This window comes from Oncorhynchus gorbuscha, linkage group LG01 (assembly GCF_021184085.1).
Source record: "Oncorhynchus gorbuscha isolate QuinsamMale2020 ecotype Even-year linkage group LG01, OgorEven_v1.0, whole genome shotgun sequence".
Taxonomy (NCBI): domain Eukaryota; kingdom Metazoa; phylum Chordata; class Actinopteri; order Salmoniformes; family Salmonidae; genus Oncorhynchus; species Oncorhynchus gorbuscha.
The window spans coordinates 77268456-77288363 of NC_060173.1; positions in this window are offsets into that span (position 1 = coordinate 77268456).

Consider the following 19908-nt stretch of genomic DNA (forward strand, 5'->3'; position numbering starts at 1 on the left):
CTGAGTGATTACCACTAGATGGGACAGCTACAAAGTCAAAATTAGATTGGATTATTTTGTGGCTGTGCCAGCTATTAACCTGCACCTTTTAATGGGAAAGTAATCTAAAAGTAACTGAAAGTAATCCGATTATGTTACTGAGTTTGGGTAATCCAAAAGTTACGTTACTGATGACAATTTTGGACAGGTAACTAGTGACTGTAATGGATTACAATTAGAAAGTAACCTACCCAATCCTGTTCGTCTTGTATTGCAAAATAATTACATGACTGTGCTAGAGATTTCAAATCAGCTACAAACTGGCTTGCTGTCTCACCAGCTCGCTGAAGTAATCTTTTCAACAGAAACCGTATCTGTAGAACGTTTTGAGCACCTTTCCTGGCACCGGCAACAGTGTCCAGTCCTATGGCTAAAAGGTACATTTCAAACAAGCTTTTCCATTGCACCCAGGGAAGGACAGGATCACCTGGGTGAGGCAGAAACAGGTCCCGAGGAGGTAGAGAGATGTTGGGGATGATGGGTGCAGGATCAGCCATCCTCGTTGCCAATGTTGTGTTGGAAGAATGAGGCATATCTTTATAAATGGCTCGGGTTTATTAGCTCTCACTCTAACATACTGTAATGAAACAGGCAGGGAGCAGGCCTCAAACCCTCACCCTTCTAGCCCGAAGACCAGTGCGCTATCGACTGTGCCCCAAAGCATGCTTAATTAAACTGGCAAGGAGCAGGCCTCAAACCCTCGCCCTTCTAGCCCGAAGACCAGTGCGCTATCGACTGTGTTCCAAAGCATGCTCAATTAAACTGGCAAGGAGCAGGCCTCGAATCCTCGACCTTCTAGCCCGAAGTCCAGCGCGCTATCGACTGTGCCCCAAAAGCATGTTCAAGCGGCAGAGTCGGTATCCCCGCTTATAAACCCAGGGTCGTTACAATACTTTTGTTCCTGAGCTAGCATAACAACAAACTGAAACTATCCCTTCAGGATAACAATACGGTGAGTAAAAAGACCCACGCAACAAACTAACACGAACTATATAACGATCATAACAATGTTGTAGTAGATTCTTCTCTGTTTCGCTTTTTGCCAGACCCGGTTCAATGCATTTCGGCCCAAATCACTCCTAGAAACAATCAACGTTTTGTCGATCCCATTCCACTGCTTTCATTGTGTCGCTGATGAGGGTACGGCAGCAACCTATATCCATCACTTTGTTCTGTAGAACACATAAAGAGCGCGTCAGTTTCACAAGCAAAAAGCAAACACAGTGGCGGTCTCGAAATGGGTTGCTAATTGTTCATTCAGCAAAGGAATAGCAGTAAAACGAACGTAACGGCCAACAGGCGGGAAATGGAGTGTGACGTCCATAGGCAGGAGTGAGCTTTGCCTATCCTCCAGCCTATCCTCCAGCCTATCCTCCTGCCTATCCTCCTGCCTATCCTCCTGCCTATCCTCCTACCTATCCTCTAGCCTATCCCATCACATTTTTCACTCCAGTACGCAAGCGCATTTATTATTTGAGTGCAATGAAAAGGAATGGGAGATATTGACACATGGAAGGCAGCGAACCTCTGTCTGCTTTTCGGTGTCCGTTAGCTAGGAGTATAAGGTAGAGACACGTATGCACAAGTCATGTCAATGCCTTGCATTGAGTTTGGAATTTTAAAGGTGGGAGAAAGACACAAGGCAATGCTGCTTTTCCTCTGGCCACCTTGCACATTTTGTAGTAGATCACTGCAAATTTGGGAAGTACCAGTTTAGAAATCGATTTTATCATGGAGAAAAAACATGGAGATGACAAAATTGTTTGCTTGTTGATAAAATGTATATTTATTTTTCATTAAAGTTCTCTTTTCATTCATTTTACAGGGTGCACAACACAGTGTGGAATTGATTTTTATGCAAATATGTTTCTATCGATCATAGCTGCTTTCATCAACAGAATGGGATGTAGACGAAATCTGCATGTAATTAGATAGAGATAATCATTACAAAATAAACATGGAGAGAGAGTGAGAGGCTACCTGTGTCCAATGTTAAGTACATGGCTTTGATTTATGTATGTACACAGAAATTCAATGGTTGTACATTTAACTCTGAAAGTGTTAAATATACTCTCTTTTCAGTGAACACGAGTCCCACTGAACTGGCTTTTGCAGTTATCCCCATTCAACTCTTAAAGTATTCTAATATGAAACTTGACTGTGGTGTTCACATAGCTCTACTGGACAAACACCTACAGTGTAAAACACTTGATTTAGAGTAAACTTGACTCACTTTGCTTAGTGCTGATGCTGTTACACTTTCTCAGTGTAAGAAATGAACACCTGTAGTGTTACAGTCAATCATTTTGCGGTGTTGTTTTAATGTTTGGTGTAAAGTAAGGCTGTGTGACACGCCCTGATCTGCTTCACCTGTCCTTGTGATTGTCTCCACCCCCTCCAGGTGTCGCTTATTTTCCCCAGTGTATTTATCCCTGTGTTTCCTGTCTCTCTGTGCCAGTTCGTCTTGTATGTTTAGTAAAGTCAATCAGCATGTTTTTCCTGTACTCCTTTTGCTTTTCTCCTTTTTCTAGTCCTCCCGGTTTTGACCCTTGCCTGTTTCTGGACTCTGTACCCGTCTGCCTGACTATTCTGCCTGCCTCTCTGCCACTCTGTACCCCCTGGACTCTGATCTGTTTTTGACCTTTTTGCCTGTCCACGACCATTCTCTTGCCTACCCCTTTGGATTAATAAACATTGTAAGACTCCAACTATCTGCCTCCAGTGCCGTGATACTGTGTCGGTCATGAAATTTTGTTAGCCGATGATTGTCGAGCAAATAACTGCCGGTCTCACAGTAATTGACCATTAATTAACATGAACACATTTAGCATCTCCTGGCTTCTACACAGCCTACAAGCCACTGATGCGGACCTTTGGAGCATCTACATGTTAAAAAGTCGAATAAATCCATGTAATATAGCCTACGCCATCACAATAAATCCATGATTTATTTTCGACAGGTCATGATGCGAAGAAAATGTAGTCTATTTCAGAAGAACAGAATAGCATACTCTGAGTTGTCCCTATGTTAGGCCCTGATCTGGCTATGTCATACGGCTGTGGGCTACACTAGTTCATTTAGCGTACACGATTTGCTTAGAATTCCATGGCATTATTTTATAGTATGAAGAATACAACTGAACATAATAAAATAGAAAAGAAATGAATCAAATATAAAGGATATTTCATCCAAAAGGTTTGAGGGAGTGCGGCTATTTTGTGTTGAGCGGTTCAGAAAGAAACAGGTCCTCCTATGTTTAATTTTTAATACATTCTAAGGCTGCATGATGAGATGTTAATGATGATTTTTTAAAAGTCGCATGAAAGGCATGATCTCTGCCTTTTGCGGCCAGTGAGCGTTGTGCCCTTGGACTGAATATAATCATTATAATTCCCTTCTCCCAGCTGCATGCTCCGAAGCACCTCTCACACACGACTCTCTCAGATTGCTATTTGCCAATGTCCCTCACGTGATCCGGTCTTTCTCACAGGCTACAAGTGAAGACAGACACATCGGGGACGTAACTGCGCGAGTCCTTATCCAATTCCGAGGTGCACATTGAAGGTATTGGAAGAACTGTCCACATTTACTTTTCACCAGCCAACAAGATGAGTAAGTCTAACAAACAGCAAAAGCAGCAGACAGCAAAAGGACTAGCTATCAACTTTTTCTACTATGATTTAAGTAGATTGATTTAGGCTGCCTATGTCAATCTACTATCCCCAATAGCAAAACATTTGACCTATTCTGTGCAAGATAAATATTTATGTCTGGGACAGTTGTGGGATGCGATAGATCCCAAATTAATAAAACCACTAGCATCAGGAAAACTTTTTTAAGCAATGAGGCAGACACAACAGATCAGAACGTTTAGCTTAAAATGTTGATAAACAATTAGGCTCTTTCTTCTATAAGCACGCCAATGCACACATGGCAGTAGGCTATAAGTGTGAATGTTCCAAAATGCAATCAACTAGCCCCAAAACACCATTCTCAAAAGTGAACGCAAATGCAATTATGCATGTAATGCTTATATTATTTCACTGTAAGGTCTACACCTGTTGTATTAGGCACATGTGACAAATAACATTTGATTTACATTTTACATTTAAGTCATTTAGCAGACGCTCTTATCCAGAGCGACTTACAAATTGGTGCATTCACCTTATGACATCCAGTGGAACAGCCACTTTACAATAGTGCATCTAAATATTTTAAGGGGGGAGGGGGTGAGAAGGATTACTTTATCCTATCCTAAGTATTCCTTAAAGAGGTGGGGTTTCAGGTGTCTCCGGAAGGTGGTGATTGACTCCACTGTCCTGGCGTCGTGAGGGAGTTTGTTCCACCATTGGGGAGCCAGAGCAGCGAACAGTTTTGACTGGGCTGAGCGGGAACTGTACTTCCTCAGTGGTAGGGAGACGAGCAGGCCAGAGGTGGATGAAAGCAGTGCCCTTATTTGGGTGTAGGGCCTGATCAGAGCCTGGAGGTACTGAGGTGACGTTCCCCTCACAGCTCCGTAGGCAAGCACCATGGTCTTGTAGCGGATGCGAGCTTCAACTGGAAGCCAGTGGAGAGAGCGGAGGAGCGGGGTGACGTGAGAGAACTTGGGAAGGTTGAACACTAGACGGGCTGCGGCGTTCTGGATGAGTTGTAGGGGTTTAATGGCACAGGCAGGGAGCCCAGCCAACAGCGAGTTGCAGTAATCCAGACGGGAGATGACAAGTGCCTGGATTAGGACCTGCGCCGCTTCCTGTGTGAGGCAAGGTCGTACTCTGCGGATGTTGTAGAGCATGAACCTACAGGAACGGGCCACCGCCTTGATGTTAGTTGAGAACGACAGGGTGTTGTCCAGGATCACGCCAAGGTTCTTAGCACTCTGGGAGGAGGACACAATGGAGTTGTCAACCGTGATGGCGAGATCATGGAACGGGCAGTCCTTCCCCGGGAGGAAGAGCAGCTCCGTCTTGCCGAAGTTCAGCTTGAGATGGTGATCCGTCATCCACACTGATATGTCTGCTAGACATGCAGAGATGCGATTCGCCACCTGGTCATCAGAAGGGGGAAAGGAGAAGATTAATTGTGTGTCGTCTGCATAGCAATGATAGGAGAGACCATGTGAGGTTATGACAGAGCCAAGTGACTTGGTGTATAGCGAGAATAGGAGAGGGCCTAGAACAGAGCCCTGGGGGACACCAGTGGTGAGAGCGCGTGGTGAGGAGACAGATTCTCGCCACGCCACCTGGTAGGAGCGACCTGTCAGGTAGGACGCAATCCAAGCGTGGGCCGCGCCAGAGATGCCCAACTCGGAGAGGGTGGAGAGGAGGATCTGATGGTTCACAGTATCGAAGGCAGCCGATAGGTCTAGAAGGATGAGAGCAGAGGAGAGAGAGTTAGCTTTAGCGGTGCGGAGCGCCTCCGTGATACAGAGAAGAGCAGTCTCAGTTGAATGACTAGTCTTGAAACCTGACTGATTTGGATCAAGAAGGTCATTCTGAGAGAGATAGCGGGAGAGCTGACCAAGGACGGCACGTTCAAGAGTTTTGGAGAGAAAAGAAAGAAGGGATACTGGTCTGTAGTTGTTAACATCGGAGGGATCGAGTGTAGGTTTTTTCAGAAGGGGTGCAACTCTCGCTCTCTTGAAGACGGAAGGGACGTAGCCAGCGGTCAGGGATAAGTTGATGAGCGAGGTGAGGTAAGGGAGAAGGTCTCCGGAAATGGTCTGGAGAAGAGAGGAGGGGATAGGGTCGAGCGGGCAGGTTGTTGGGCGGCCGGCCGTCACAAGACGCGAGATTTCATCTGGAGAGAGAGGGGAGAAAGAGGTCAGAGCACAGGGTAGGGCAGTGTGAGCAGAACCAGCAGTGTCGTTTGACTTAGCAAACGAGGATCGGATGTCGTCGACCTTCTTTTCAAAATGGTTGACGAAGTCATCTGCAGAGAGGGAGGAGGGGGGTAGGGGGAGGAGGATTCAGGAGAGAGGAGAAGGTGGCAAAGAGCTTCCTAGGGTTAGAGGCAGATGCTTGAAATTTAGAGTGGTAGAAAGTGGTTTTAGCAGCAGAGACAGAGGAGGAAAATGTAGAGAGGAGGGAGCGAAAGGATGCCAGGTCCGCAGGGAGGCGAGTTTTCCTCCATTTCCGCTCGGCTGCCCGGAGCCCTGTTCTGTGAGCTCGCAATGAGTCGTCAAGCCACGGAGCGGGAGGGGAGGACCGAGCCGGCCTGGAAGATAGGGGACATAGAGAGTCAAAGGATGCAGAAAGGGAGGAGAGGAGCGTTGAGGAGGCAGAATCAGGAGATAGGTTGGAGAAGGTTTGAGCAGAGGGAAGAGATGATAGGATGGAAGAGGAGAGAGTAGCGGGGGGAGAGAGAGCAAAGGTTGGGACGGCGCGATACCATCCGAGTAGGGGCAGTGTGGGAAGTGTTGGATGAGAGCGAGAGGGAAAAGGATACAAGGTAGTGGTCGGAGACTTGGAGGGGAGTTGCAATGAGGTTAGTGGAAGAACAGCATCTAGTAAAGATGAGGTCGAGCGTATTGCCTGCCTTGTGAGTAGGGGGGGAAGGTGAGAGGGTGAGGTCAAAAGAGGAGAGGAGTGGAAAGAAGGAGGCAGAGAGGAATGAGTCAAAGGTAGATGTGGGGAGGTTAAAGTCGCCCAGAACTGTGAGAGGTGAGCCGTCCTCAGGAAAGGAGCTTATCAATGCATCAAGCTCATTGATGAACTCTCCGAGGGGACCTGGAGGTTTGATTTGATGTCAGAGTGATTAGAGGGACAACTGAGTGCTGAGTACCAGGCGGTTAACAAGTTTGGTAGGCTACTAATGACCGTCAGCAGCATCAGAGCTTGGAGAAGCCTAATTACTGTGACTAAACGGTCACATTGAATTTGACTGCCTTCTTGACTCGTGACCTCCGGTGTGGCGGTAATACAGTCACCGTAACAGCCCTAGTGTAAATCCTCATTTGCATATTTCCCAGGGTGCCTTTTATTTCCGAGTAAATTGTAGTCACTGCACATGACTGTATTTGTTAGTGACAGAGACATGGTTATTGAAATCTTTCCTTTTAAAGGCCTGTGGCTTTCACCAAGTGAGTACGTAGGCAAACGCTATCATTAAAAATACATATACAATACAATACATATATCAAAAGGCCTAACTTTGATGGCCTAGTCTTACCCTAACAGTGGTGGTAGGAAACTCCTGGTTTCCAGGCCACATCAAGCCTGCAAGTCCCATTATGTTGCCTTGCAAAGTGATGTGTAATTCCTTTTGGAATCCAGCTAGAGTTAGGATATCCAACAGTTGGAATGTTTATTCACCCGCAACCTGCATTTGGAATGACTGTCAGGGTTAGGAAAGTTTATTAGAAGACTACCTAAACCATTTAAACTGGAACAACCATTTTAGTAAATGGTGCAATAAAACTGATTGGATTAGTTGAGAAGAATGTATGTTATTTATCTTTGTGTAGCATAAGATGAATCAATCAATGAACTGTACATGAAAAAACACAGATGTAAAAACAATCCCAAAAAATCTACCTGCTGTAGAGTGCACTGGGAAATATGATAATGATGGGCATGGTTTTGATGGGACTGTTTAAATAACTCTTGTTATTAACACCAACACTGTTGTTGTTTTTTACACCACTAAGTGTTAATTTTCTGAATAAACACACATTTTCTGTGTATGTCTGTGTTTGTATTTGACAAGGGATGTCCCACCCAATAGGTGACACAGTAAAAAAAAATGTTTTATTAAAATAATACAAGTTTGAAATGCACGTAATATTGTAGAGCAATATTATTTGCAATCTGTCTTGAGCTTCTAAACCAAATCTCAAACATGTCTACCAGGTCAATTGGGGGAGCTTGTTGTGCGGGTAGCTAGTTACCGTCTGTCTTTATCTGGGCAGTCTGGCACAAGGCACAAACAAAAGCCGATATCAGAAACATTTTAGAGTGAATAATAAGAAGTCGGAGAGATAACGTGAGGGCCCAATCTGATCCTGTGACAGACGGACAGGGGGCTAGTCTGTCCCTTATCCTCAGACAGGCAGATGTCCCCGACCCGAGTGGAGGGGCTGCTGACCGAGGGAGAGACTAGGAGGAGAGCAGAGCGGCTGCTGAAATGAAGAAACTTGAGAGCTCTTCAGGGGGTCGGCTGGTCATTTGATGTCCAGCACAAGGGAAGGGTGTGATGCTGAATGATCTAGGGAGAGAGGCTGCCTCTCTCTGCAGTGTGTTACAAAGGCCGTCTGGCAGCCGGGCAGAGAGGGGAATAAACACTCAGCATAGACAGACCATTACTGTATTTCTGAGATTTTGGCAGAGACCTTTTTTTAAGGACAACAAATTGATAAATTGCACTGTATGTTATTTAAATACTGTAGCCGTGTCCTTTTTTAGAAACATATGACAATCAAGGTCAATCCCTAAACTATTTCAGTTCATTGCAATTTGAAAATATGTCAGTTTAAAATTTGGTATGTTATAATATTTTATAATCTCTGGTCCAAACCCTATTGGTATGCCACTGCTAGTTGACAGAGACCTCTAATAGTGAGAGCACACTGTCTTACTACAGGAATATGAAGTGTAAAAGCGTGATTCCTGTTCAAATACTAGAGCTACAGTGCCTTCAGAAACTATTCACACCCCTTGACTTTTTCTGCACTTTGTTCTGTTACATCCTGTACTTAAAATGGATTACATTTAGATTTTGTGTCACTGGCCGACACACATACCCCATACTGTCAAAGTGGAATTATGTATTTTGAAATTTCAGTCAAGCAGTGAATTTCAAACATAGTTTCAACCATAAAGACCAGGGAGATTTTACAATGCCTCGCAAAGAAGGGCACCAATTGTTTGATGGGTAAAAAAAAAGTAGACATGGAATTTCCCTTTGAGCATGGTGAAGTTATTAACTACACATTGGATGGTGTATCAATAAACCTAGTCACTACAAAGATACAGGCGCTCTTCCTAACTCAGTTGCCAGAGAGGAAGGAAACCTTTCAGGGGTTTCACCATGAAGCCAATGGTATCTTTAAAACAATTACAGAGTTTAATGGCTGTGATGGGACAAAACTGAGGATGGATCAACAACATTGTAGTTACTCCACAATAATAACCTAAATGACAGAGTGAAAAGAAGGAAGTCTGTACAGAATACAAATATTCCAAAACATGCATTCTGTTTGAAATAAGTCACTAAAGTAAAACTGCAAAAAAATTGACAACGAAATAAATGTTATGTCCTGAATAGAAAGTGCTATGTTTGTTGCAAATCCAACACAACACATCACTGAGTATTTGCATTTGTATTTATTAAGGATCCCCATTAGTTCCTACCAAGGCGGCAGCTGCTTTTCCTGGGGTCCAGCAACATTATATACATTTAAAAACATTACATGACATTGCATTTCACAACACATCAAGTGTGTTCTCTCAGGCCACTACTCTAATTTCACACATCTTGTAACGGATCTCTTCTTCGTCTGATGACGAGTATGAAATATCGGACCAATGGTAAGTGGTAAGTGTCCATGTTAATTTATTAACACACAAAAACAAAATAACGAAGTGAATGGAAGAAACAAAACAGTTCTGCAAGGTGACATACACCAAACAGAAAACAACTACCCACATCTCACGTGGGAAAAACAGGCTCAATCAGAGAAAACGATTGCCAGCTGCCTCTGATTGGGAATCATACCAGGCCAAACACATAGAAATGGAAAACACAGAACACAAAACATAGAATGCCCACCCCAACTCACGCCCTGACCAACCTAAAACAGAGACAGTAAAAAGGAACTAAGATCAGGACGTGACAGTACCACAAGCAGATAAGAGGCAATCGGTAATTTCGAATAAGACATTAATGAGCGAGCTATGATGGACGTAGCCAATATAACTATTTGTTCAGCACTTTTTAAATGTACAGCTACAGAATTCAGAACATGTCCGGTCTTGCAGTGTTCTCCCTGTGCACCAAGTCAGAACCGTAGAATAAATCAAGGGGGCATATAAGCAGATAATGAAAGCTCTTACAATATTCAATGAATACATTTCTCGAAAACAGGTTATAGGCTACATGTGCACCTCCAAGTCAAAACAGTAGGCGAAATTAAGAGGGGAAATAGACCAAATTATTAGGGTGAGGCACCCTAATAATGAGCTTACTACACAACATACACTTAGTATTACTTTCTTACAGTATACATATCTACCTGGCATAGTACAGTACATCAGTTACACAGCAGCATACAATACATTTTGGGACTCACCTTGTTGTGCTGAGCCCACTTGAACAGGAATGTGGCGCTTTGTTGGCAAATTTTGTCATCAAACTTTGTCATCGAAGTCTGGCATTCTCTGGATTTATGGCGCTTTCGAGACAACTGGGAACACTGAACAAAAGTAGGTTGAATCATGATGACGTCAGTGATCTCAGGTCGTAGCTCTAGAAAGAGGTTCCGAGTTGGGTAACCGTTCAAAACGTATTTTCCAAGTCGAAGCTCGTTTTTCGTGAGTTCCCAGTTGTGTTGAACTCAATGAAGTCAGATTTTGCAGTTCTGAGTTAACAGTTGTTTTGAGCACAACATAAATCATGCTGGATTGACAGCATTGCCAGTGTTGAATGTTTATAATTTTAAGCTTGGAAAAGAGACCCTTAAATCCACACTTGGGACCACACAGCCACTCCATTGAATGCCAGGCTAGTGATTGCTTTGCAATGCTTGCAGTTAGCCACTGATTCCTTACAAACCACTCATTGTTGAATTTGAATTTTCTAACTTGTTGTGTAATGTTTATGTACAATGGTCGATGATTACTGATACATTTTATCAATAATTTCTCTTCATTATTTCTCTTCATATGACAATAATGAAAAAGGATTTGACAGTAGATTGTCAACTTGATTCATGATGATGCTAAGATTTTGAAAGTATGATGTTGACATTATCAGTCCAATCAAAACTACTGAAGATATAACGTGATTTGACGTCATTTTATCTGTGGCCAATGACCTTGAGCCTTCTTGGATGGGCACTTCTAATGTAACTCTATGGCAACACCTAAGGGGCTTGTTTTTAATTGCTCTACCCTTAGATTTGGCGGCAACGTAGTGTCCCCATGAGTGACCGAACATTGAGCCAATCCTGTCGCAACTAGAGAACATGACCAACCCCAACGCTCCATATTTTCTGCTGGCTGCCCCACAGGCATTCTTGCACAACCTCTCCCTCACGACAGACCCCGCCGTCAGGAGATGTAAGGCAACACTAACCGCCTGTGTCTTTTTGGGGGGGTGGGGTAATGGGGGGTTCGGATTAGGTCTGTAGACAGAGCACTTCTATGGGGGCTCAGGCTAGGAGAGCAATAGTGCATGAGCCATGGCTATGTAGCTTTCATCTTGGAGGAGATTTGGAGAGGATTCAGACCACAGAGACTTCTTAATTCTCACTAATTCATCTGCGTTCCAGATTCGCTGGGCCTGGGATAACCTGAGAATGATACTGAACTCACAAGGGGAGTGCATGGTCCCTTGCCTTTGAACATGCTCAGAATAGCTTCAGATCATCTTTCCCTGAGAATCTGTCAGGAGGAGAGGAATCTTATTAGGGGTGATTGCTTGTCATGAGAGAGACGGCCACTGAATTTGCCAGGTGTAACTTCTGAATAAATACAGTATGTCATGAGAAGAGATGTATTAGACATACTGTCTGGTCTTATTACAACAGAACATAAATATAAGTGCCAGGTAAAACAGATCCATCTCCACCTCAATTTCAAAATCATATTCCATGATGAATAGGTATTAGTTGCAGGCTGCATTAATCCTCAATCAATATATTCTACCCACCAGCTTAAAAAAGTGTTTTTCTCCAACAAAATATTATCATCACAAATGAGGGGAAGAGGTATTTGCATTTATAGATTGAAATGCCACATTTCCTGTACCCATACACAATCAAGGACATAGCCACCCTCTTCACTCCTCAGTTTAACTGTTCCAATGCATCGAAACCTCAGTGAAACTTACAGTTTACTGATAGATAAACAGCTGAGTAGTATGGATATGTATATCCCAGTTTGGACACAGTTTTTACATTCGAGTTGCAAGTTGGATTTCAGTGAATGCCAGAATTAATTTGAAAAGGAATTTGTAATGTGGACTTGCGGTGTTGCCTGTCTATCTAATAGCAACATCCAAGACTGGGACACCAAAATCTGAAATTGAAAGACCCCAGTTTTGGCGATATATTAAAGTTTTTTCCAACTGCTTACACACGTTTTCAAAACTGTCTCCTTTTTTTCAAAACTCTACACACAATTCCCAAAACTGCACGCACAAAATGCAAAATGCCTCACATCTCCTTCAAAATGTAACACTGCATTCAAAACACATGTCAGAATGAAGCATTTGCATCAAATGGCAAACACTGCTTTCATAATAGTACATTTTGGGATATACCATGTAAACAATGTTGTTCTAAATCTAAAGCTCCTTGGTCTTTCATAGGCTTATATCTACATTTCAATTTAATGTTCTACAGTGAAAGTAATCTGCTGAGAGGGGTAACAAGTACACTGTAAACACCAATGCAATGTAGAAACAGAAAATATTTATTCGGCCAAAGATTACTGTTGGATACAGTAGCATACGACAAAACCATAAACATATGTAAACCAAAAGTATATTCTTTAGAATACAGTAAAGAACACAATTGTGTGTGTGGGGTCCCGGGGGGACAGTCCAGGAATTGGTGGGGGGGGAGGCAGTCACCAGTGCTAAGCTACCCTTCATCTCTTCTCCGGCCTGGGTCTGGCCACAATACTTTGTCCACATCACAAGATACATTTTCTCTTGCCAAATATCGAGGGAAGTATCTCCTAGCGTGGCGTATCCAACCTTGGACAGAGGCCACCTCTATGTCCCCACATGCGTCCTCCATTGCCTGGAAAAGCGGCATGCGGGCATAGGGTTGGCGATCATACACTTTCCAGCGCCGTGACGAGAAGAATTCCTCCATATTCACCTGAAAAGGTGAATATGGGGTACAAAACTACAAATTGTGGATGGGTGGCAAAGCAGTTTTGGACCAGAACAGCCCGGTGAAAACTAACATTGTCCCATAAAACCACTAATCTAGCAGGCTCCTGATCTGGATCAGGGACAAGCATTGTGTAAATTGCATCCAGAAAAGTGAGCATATGGCCGGTGTTGTACGGACCCAGTGTGGCATTGTGATGGAGGACCCCATTTTGAGTGATGGCAGCACACATAGTTATATTACCCCCACGCTGTCCGGGGACATTGGTAAATGCCCTCTGTTCTATTTCTTCCGCGGTGTCTGGTTTTGGTGAGGTTGGTTGAAGCCAACCTCATCCACATAAATACATTCATGGTGATTTACATCGGCATCCAGCTCCAATACTCTCTGTAACAGACAAAAGGATATACAGATGAGTAAATATGGTATGTCTGAAGTACTGGAAGTAGTGTTGCATACATACCTCTACAAAGTCATGTCGCATATTCTTGACTCTGTCAGAGTTTCTCTCAAATGGCACCTTGTAAAGTTGTTTCATCGTCACTCGGTGCTGTTGGAGGATGCGTTGTGTGGTCGACAGGCTTACAGCATTGATGTTGTTAAATATGGTGTCATTATTCAAGATATGCTCTCTTATCTCTCCAATCCTAATTTGCCTTGTTGGCCAAAACCATATTTATAATTGCAGTCTCTTGTACATCTGTAAACAAGCGTCCTCGTCCTCCATGATGTCTTTGCCTTTCCACTCTGTACAGAATTCAAACACAGTATGTGTTCAGCATAGGAACTGTAAACAATATACAAAAAAATGTAGTACAGCATGATAACCAACCTCATTCATTCAATGCATTGCAGTAAATGGATGGCTTAGAGTTACAAATGTGTATGCAATACTATGCAGTCATACGTATTTTACAGTACATTAGTGTAATGCTAAAATAGTCATTATATAGTTGCATACCTTTTCTCATTTGTGAAGGTTTGAATTATGGACGCCACTGTAAATCGACTCAAGTTGGGCTGGACTCTCAGTCCAGCCTCTCTCACGGTCAAATCGTGGTTGATCACATGATCAACAAGTGTTGCCCTAATCTCATCAGAGATGGCTCTCCTTCCATCTCTTCTTTGCCCTCGTCCTCTTCTTCCTCTTCCTCTCCCTTCTACTCCTCTTGCTCTCTGTCCATTGTTGGCATCCACTGTTCAAAACAGGGAATCTGACCTATGACCTATTTATAGGCCTATACTACAGTAAAGCAGTGATTAGTTAGTGATCAGTTAAGCTATTAGTGTTTGCACATGTGGAGTGTGTTCCCCGGTCAAGTTCCCCGGTGTCCACATCACTGAGGTCTTAACATGGCCCTCTCACACCAGCACAGTTACGAAGACGGCACCGCAGCGCCACTTATCCCTCAGGAGGCTGAAACACTTTGGCATGGCCCCTCAGATCCTTAGGAACTTTTACAGCTGCACCATTGAGAGCATGCAGACTGTTTTTTTCACTGTCTGGCATGTCAAATGCACCGCTCTCTACCGGAAGGCCCTACAGAGGGTGTTGCAGACGGCCCAGTGCATTAATAGAACTCCCAGCCATCCAGGACGTACATGCCAGGCGGTGTCTGAGAAAGAGCTGAAAAATTGCTAAAGATTCCAGCCACCCGAGACATACACTTTTCTCCATGCTGCTGTCCGGAAAACGGTACCAGTGCATCAAGGCTCAGATCAACAGACTCATAAACAGCTTCTATCCCCTGGCCATCAGACTGTTAAATGGCTAACAATTACTGCTCTCTCACAGACTATCCACACTGACTCTATGCCCATCCACTGGTCTCTACCCACTCAGACACGTACACCTTCATTGTCACTTATGCACACGCACAAATACTCACACACACACCCTCACTCACACACTTATTACAGACGCCACACAATTAGACCGCACTCACCCCCTCACAACTACGCTGTTGCTGAAATGTGTATTGATTAGATTTATTACCACATCTAAGCTGCTATTCATTGATTATTGATTGCCATTACAATTAGTATCTATTTATTTATCCTGCTACTGATCACTGTTACTCCTGTTTATATGTGTATTATTAGTATATTACCATAAGTATTTATATATTCCTGCTACAAGTCAATTTTCAGCCCTGTTTACATGTATATCTGCCTGTCATGCCGACACTCTTGCACACGCACGCACGCACGCACGCACACACACACACACACACACACACACACACACACACACACACACACACACACACACACACACACACACACACACACACACACACACACACACACCACCACCACCACCACCACCACCACCACATATGCTGATGCCATTCATCATAACTATTGTTATTATTTATCCTGCCACAGTAACTTTCTCCTAATCCCTGTCTACATGTACATTTCTACTTCAAATACTCTAGTGATACTGGCACTGATCTTGAAAACTGTGTTTTTGTTGTTGATGGGTAGGGCTTGCAAGTTATGCATTTCACTGTACTTGTGCATGTGACAAATAAAGCCCCAGTCCTCCCAGCTCAGAGCAGCAGAGCAGTGAAAAGGTGACAGATTTAAAAAATATATATAATTTAATGTATTTACATGTTTATCTTCAAATTGTTATTGACAAAAGCCATGAATGATTAGAAAAAAATGATCGAACCCCAACTGTAGGGCAGATACATTACAGTTTTTTCCAACTGCTTACACACAAAATCTTTTCATGTCACACGATTTTTGAAACCTCTCACTCAAAGTGCAAAACTACACACCAAATGTGAAAAACCATAAGCTATTTCTCAGCCTTTGACTCAGTTGTCAATTGCATAAAACACTTTTTTCAAAATACTACACACAATTCTCAACCTAAAACCCCAAAATCTAACATGAAGTGACTTGCTTTCCTTTTCCAAACACAACCAATCAAAATGCTACACGTATTCACCACACACACTTCTAGAGAGTTAGACTAGTAACCGGAAGGTTGCAAGTTCAAACCCCCGAGCTGACAAAGTACAAATCTGTCATTCTGCCCCTGAACAGGCAGTTAACCCACTGTTCCTTGGCCATCATTGAAAATAAAAATTTGTTCTTAACTGACTTGCCTAGTTAAATAAAATAAAAAGCTGGTTGAGAGAATGCCTACTTTGAAAAATATCAAATATATTTTCACTTAACACTTTTTTGGTTACTACATGATTCCATATGTGTTATTTCATAGCGTTGATGGCTTCACTATTATTCTACAATGTAGAAAATAGTCCAAATAAAGAAAACCCTTTGAATGAGTGGGTGTGTCCAAACTTTTGACTGATAGGTCTGTGGAGAAATTTGTAGTTCTGCCTGGAGAGTTTCAAAATAAACTATTTTTCCACTGACACCAAACCTAGACATCCTGATGTTAGGCAGATGAATAAAACCAGGGTCCGAAGTCTGTCGGCCTGCTTAACACTCCTCACCTGACACCTCTTTTAAGTTTTCATCACAGTGATTGTATAGGAAGTTGATCATTGCACTACTGCAAGGGGCCTTCCAAAACATAAACTAGTCAAATCACATCAAATGTTATTTGTCACGTGTTTGCCGAATAGAATAGGTGTAGTAGACCTTACAGTGAAATGCTTACTTACAAGCCCTTAACCAACAATGATTTAAGACGTTTTTTAAGAAAAAAGGTGTTAAGTAAAAAATAGAAAATAGAAGTAACAAATAATCAAAGAGCAGCAGTAAAATAACAACAGCGAGGCTATATACAGGGGGTACCGGTACAGAGACAATGTGGAGGCTATATACAGGGGGTACCGGTACAGAGACAATGTGGAGGCTATATACAGGGGGTACCGGTACAGAGACAATGTGGAGGCTATATACAGGGGGTACCGGTACAGAGACAATGTGTGGGGGCACCGGTTAGTCGAGATAAATGAGGTAATATGTACCTGCCCTGGTCCGCCCACTGGTCCGTATTTGTTTCTGCAAATACAGATTATTTAGACTAATTTCAACAATTACGGTAAAGCAATGAGGCAAGTCACTGACAGGTTCACAATGCAGTTTATGAAAACCGCCGCAATCTGATGCTTGATGCATTTTTGACAGAGGGCTTGTGTGTCTCAGACTGGTCTTGATAGAGAGCCCTAACATTTTGACAGGAGAAAATATAAAGCGGGTCTTCAATCAATAAAAATGTGGCTGTGCTGAGTGATTTATACGAGTCAACGTTTTATGTACAAAGGAAGCTCAAACATTGCCATGAGTAAAAGCCATAATGGGACCCTCTCAATCTCCAGAGATTGGTTCTGTTGTCACGGCTGTTGCACCACTATTCAAAAGTGCTATCTGATCAGCCTCAGAGACATCCCAAAGAGAAATGATTAGGTACAAGCCTCATCACCACTGGAAGTTGATGACTCAATACAGGGTGACAGACAAGTCCATTTGTATTAGATGTGTTGACAGTTTAGTATCAATCATAATTGAGTTATTATTGGGAATAAAGAAAGGCATTTGTAATATCATTAAATCCAGATATGCTTCTCTTCACATCTGGCAGTCAGCCATGCGTGTGCATGAGAGCGAGGGAGGGAGTAGAGGGGAGTGAGCGAGAGAGGCAACAAAGAGAAAACACTTGGGGCAATCATTCCTGGCAGTATGCTGGCAGCTGCAGTGTTTGTTTTTTTTGTAATTTCAATATCTTTCTCTGCACCTCAAGCTTCGTGCAATAACAGTTTACAGATTGCTTATGTCATCACATTTTGACAAACTTCTCAATCGGATTTGACCTTTATCTTTTAGCCATCTGCTTTCCACTATTTATTTCCCCTCTCTTTTCCCTCCACTGCTATCAGATCCTTTGAGATGAATACTACAGAATCCCCTTACTCCTATTTCAAAGTGCTTGCAAGGATGGTCTGCAACTTTTTTTTTAAAAGCCACTGCATCCTATTTATAAAACATACACATAGTACTTGCCAGTTGTGAATGCAAATGCTGCCTTACTGTATACCATAACGTACAGATGCTTCAACAGAGCATTTAAAAAAAAAAACATTTTTTTTATATAGTTAAACCAACCTGAAAACTAGTTTCGATTGAGTAGTAAATCTGTCTCGTAGTGTAGTATCCTTTGACAAACAGGCCTGTACGGCAGGCGCTCTAGTCGGCTATGGTACGTGTGAGACATTCACTCTTATAGAGGTCAAAGGAATAAGGGAGGCGTCTTAAGCAGTCTACTGTAACATGAAGCATCTCAAAGTGGCTCGTTTCACTAGCTGATGATCACAGGAAACACAAACGCCAGGACACAGAGTCCTCCCGTGCTCTGACATTTATTTCACCGTTCATATCTAGGCCTGAAATGAGATTCTGTGTAATATGTAGAATCCTTAAAAATGCCATTGCCGATATCAAACACATTTGCATATCCGTAGCTCCTGGATACCATGGCCCCTGTCAAAAGAGCCAGTAGATCTGGTGCAGATAATGACATTATAGAAGGTAGGCTTTCTGGTAAGGGAAAAAGGATGAAATTGAAAGTGACGCTCTGTGTTTCCAATGATTGCCTTGGATACAGGATGTGTGGTTATTGGACATGTACTCCTCTGTCTTTGCTCCCCATTAGCACCACTTGTACTCAGTCAAGGGTTAAGACAGACTAAAGAGAAGCCTGGGTCCTAGTGCCAAGAGCGGCGGTGGGGGGGGGGGGGGGGGCATGTCAGCCTCAGCCATGGCATTTCAGCTCGAACGACAATACATTAGATAGATGAACAATAACCCAAATGATTCCCTATTATTCCCTTGTTCTGTCTTTTTCTGGGTTTCTGACGACATTTGAGACGACCTGCAAGAAATAACAGCTTTCAGTATTACAGTCAATCGGGGATTTCCAAATAGTAATTAAAATATTACTAAGAAATCAAACTGTCGGACTTTTGTGTCAGTCTGGCGTAGCATCTTAATCTATTGTTGTTAATTAAGATGCTACTTGGATATTCGTCACCCTAAAAAAAAAAAGAAGTGTAATTGCCACTGATTTAGAACATTAATATGATGTTATTACTCCGATGGCCCAAAATGAATGGTTAAAACATTGCTTTTAAATAATAATAATTAAATAATAATAACTCTTGGATTTGTTTCGCTGACATTAGTGAGAGTATTTATTGTGTATGAGCATTAGTGCAGGTATCCTAGCCTAGTCAAATAAAGGTTCAATAAAACATTTTTTAAAGTATCCTCTCTGAATACCACATCATTAAATCTCTCTTCAGCACCACATTTCATGACACTTTGGCAACTTTGCGGAAATGTGGAGCGTTATATACTGTAGCTGTATATAGGTATACACTTTAAGTCTATAATCATAACGCCAAACCCAGAATTGGTTATAAATGTAGGAAATATATAGGAAATGGCCGGTGGTGGCAGCTTGACCTCTGAACTATTCCGTTTGGACGGTATCATCCCCTGCTTGTTATCGTATCAGAGAAACGAGGACATTCCCATTTCTGCATCCATAGAAAAAACACACCGACCCTTAGCAGAGCCTACACTACAGGTGATACACTGAGACTCCCTCACGTTTCCCTATCTGGGGCTGCTAAACCTGCCATTGCTGACCCCTCGATCCCTAGTCAGACAGTTATCCTCCTTGGTGATGGGCAGATGGAGAGGGAAAAGTTGTGGATTCTTAACTCTGTGTGGCCCACCTGACTGTTAATTGGAGGTGGGCAGGGGCAGGCACGCCGAAGGCTATCAGAGTCATCAAGCCTCTGTGATTCTCTCTCCGTTTAGC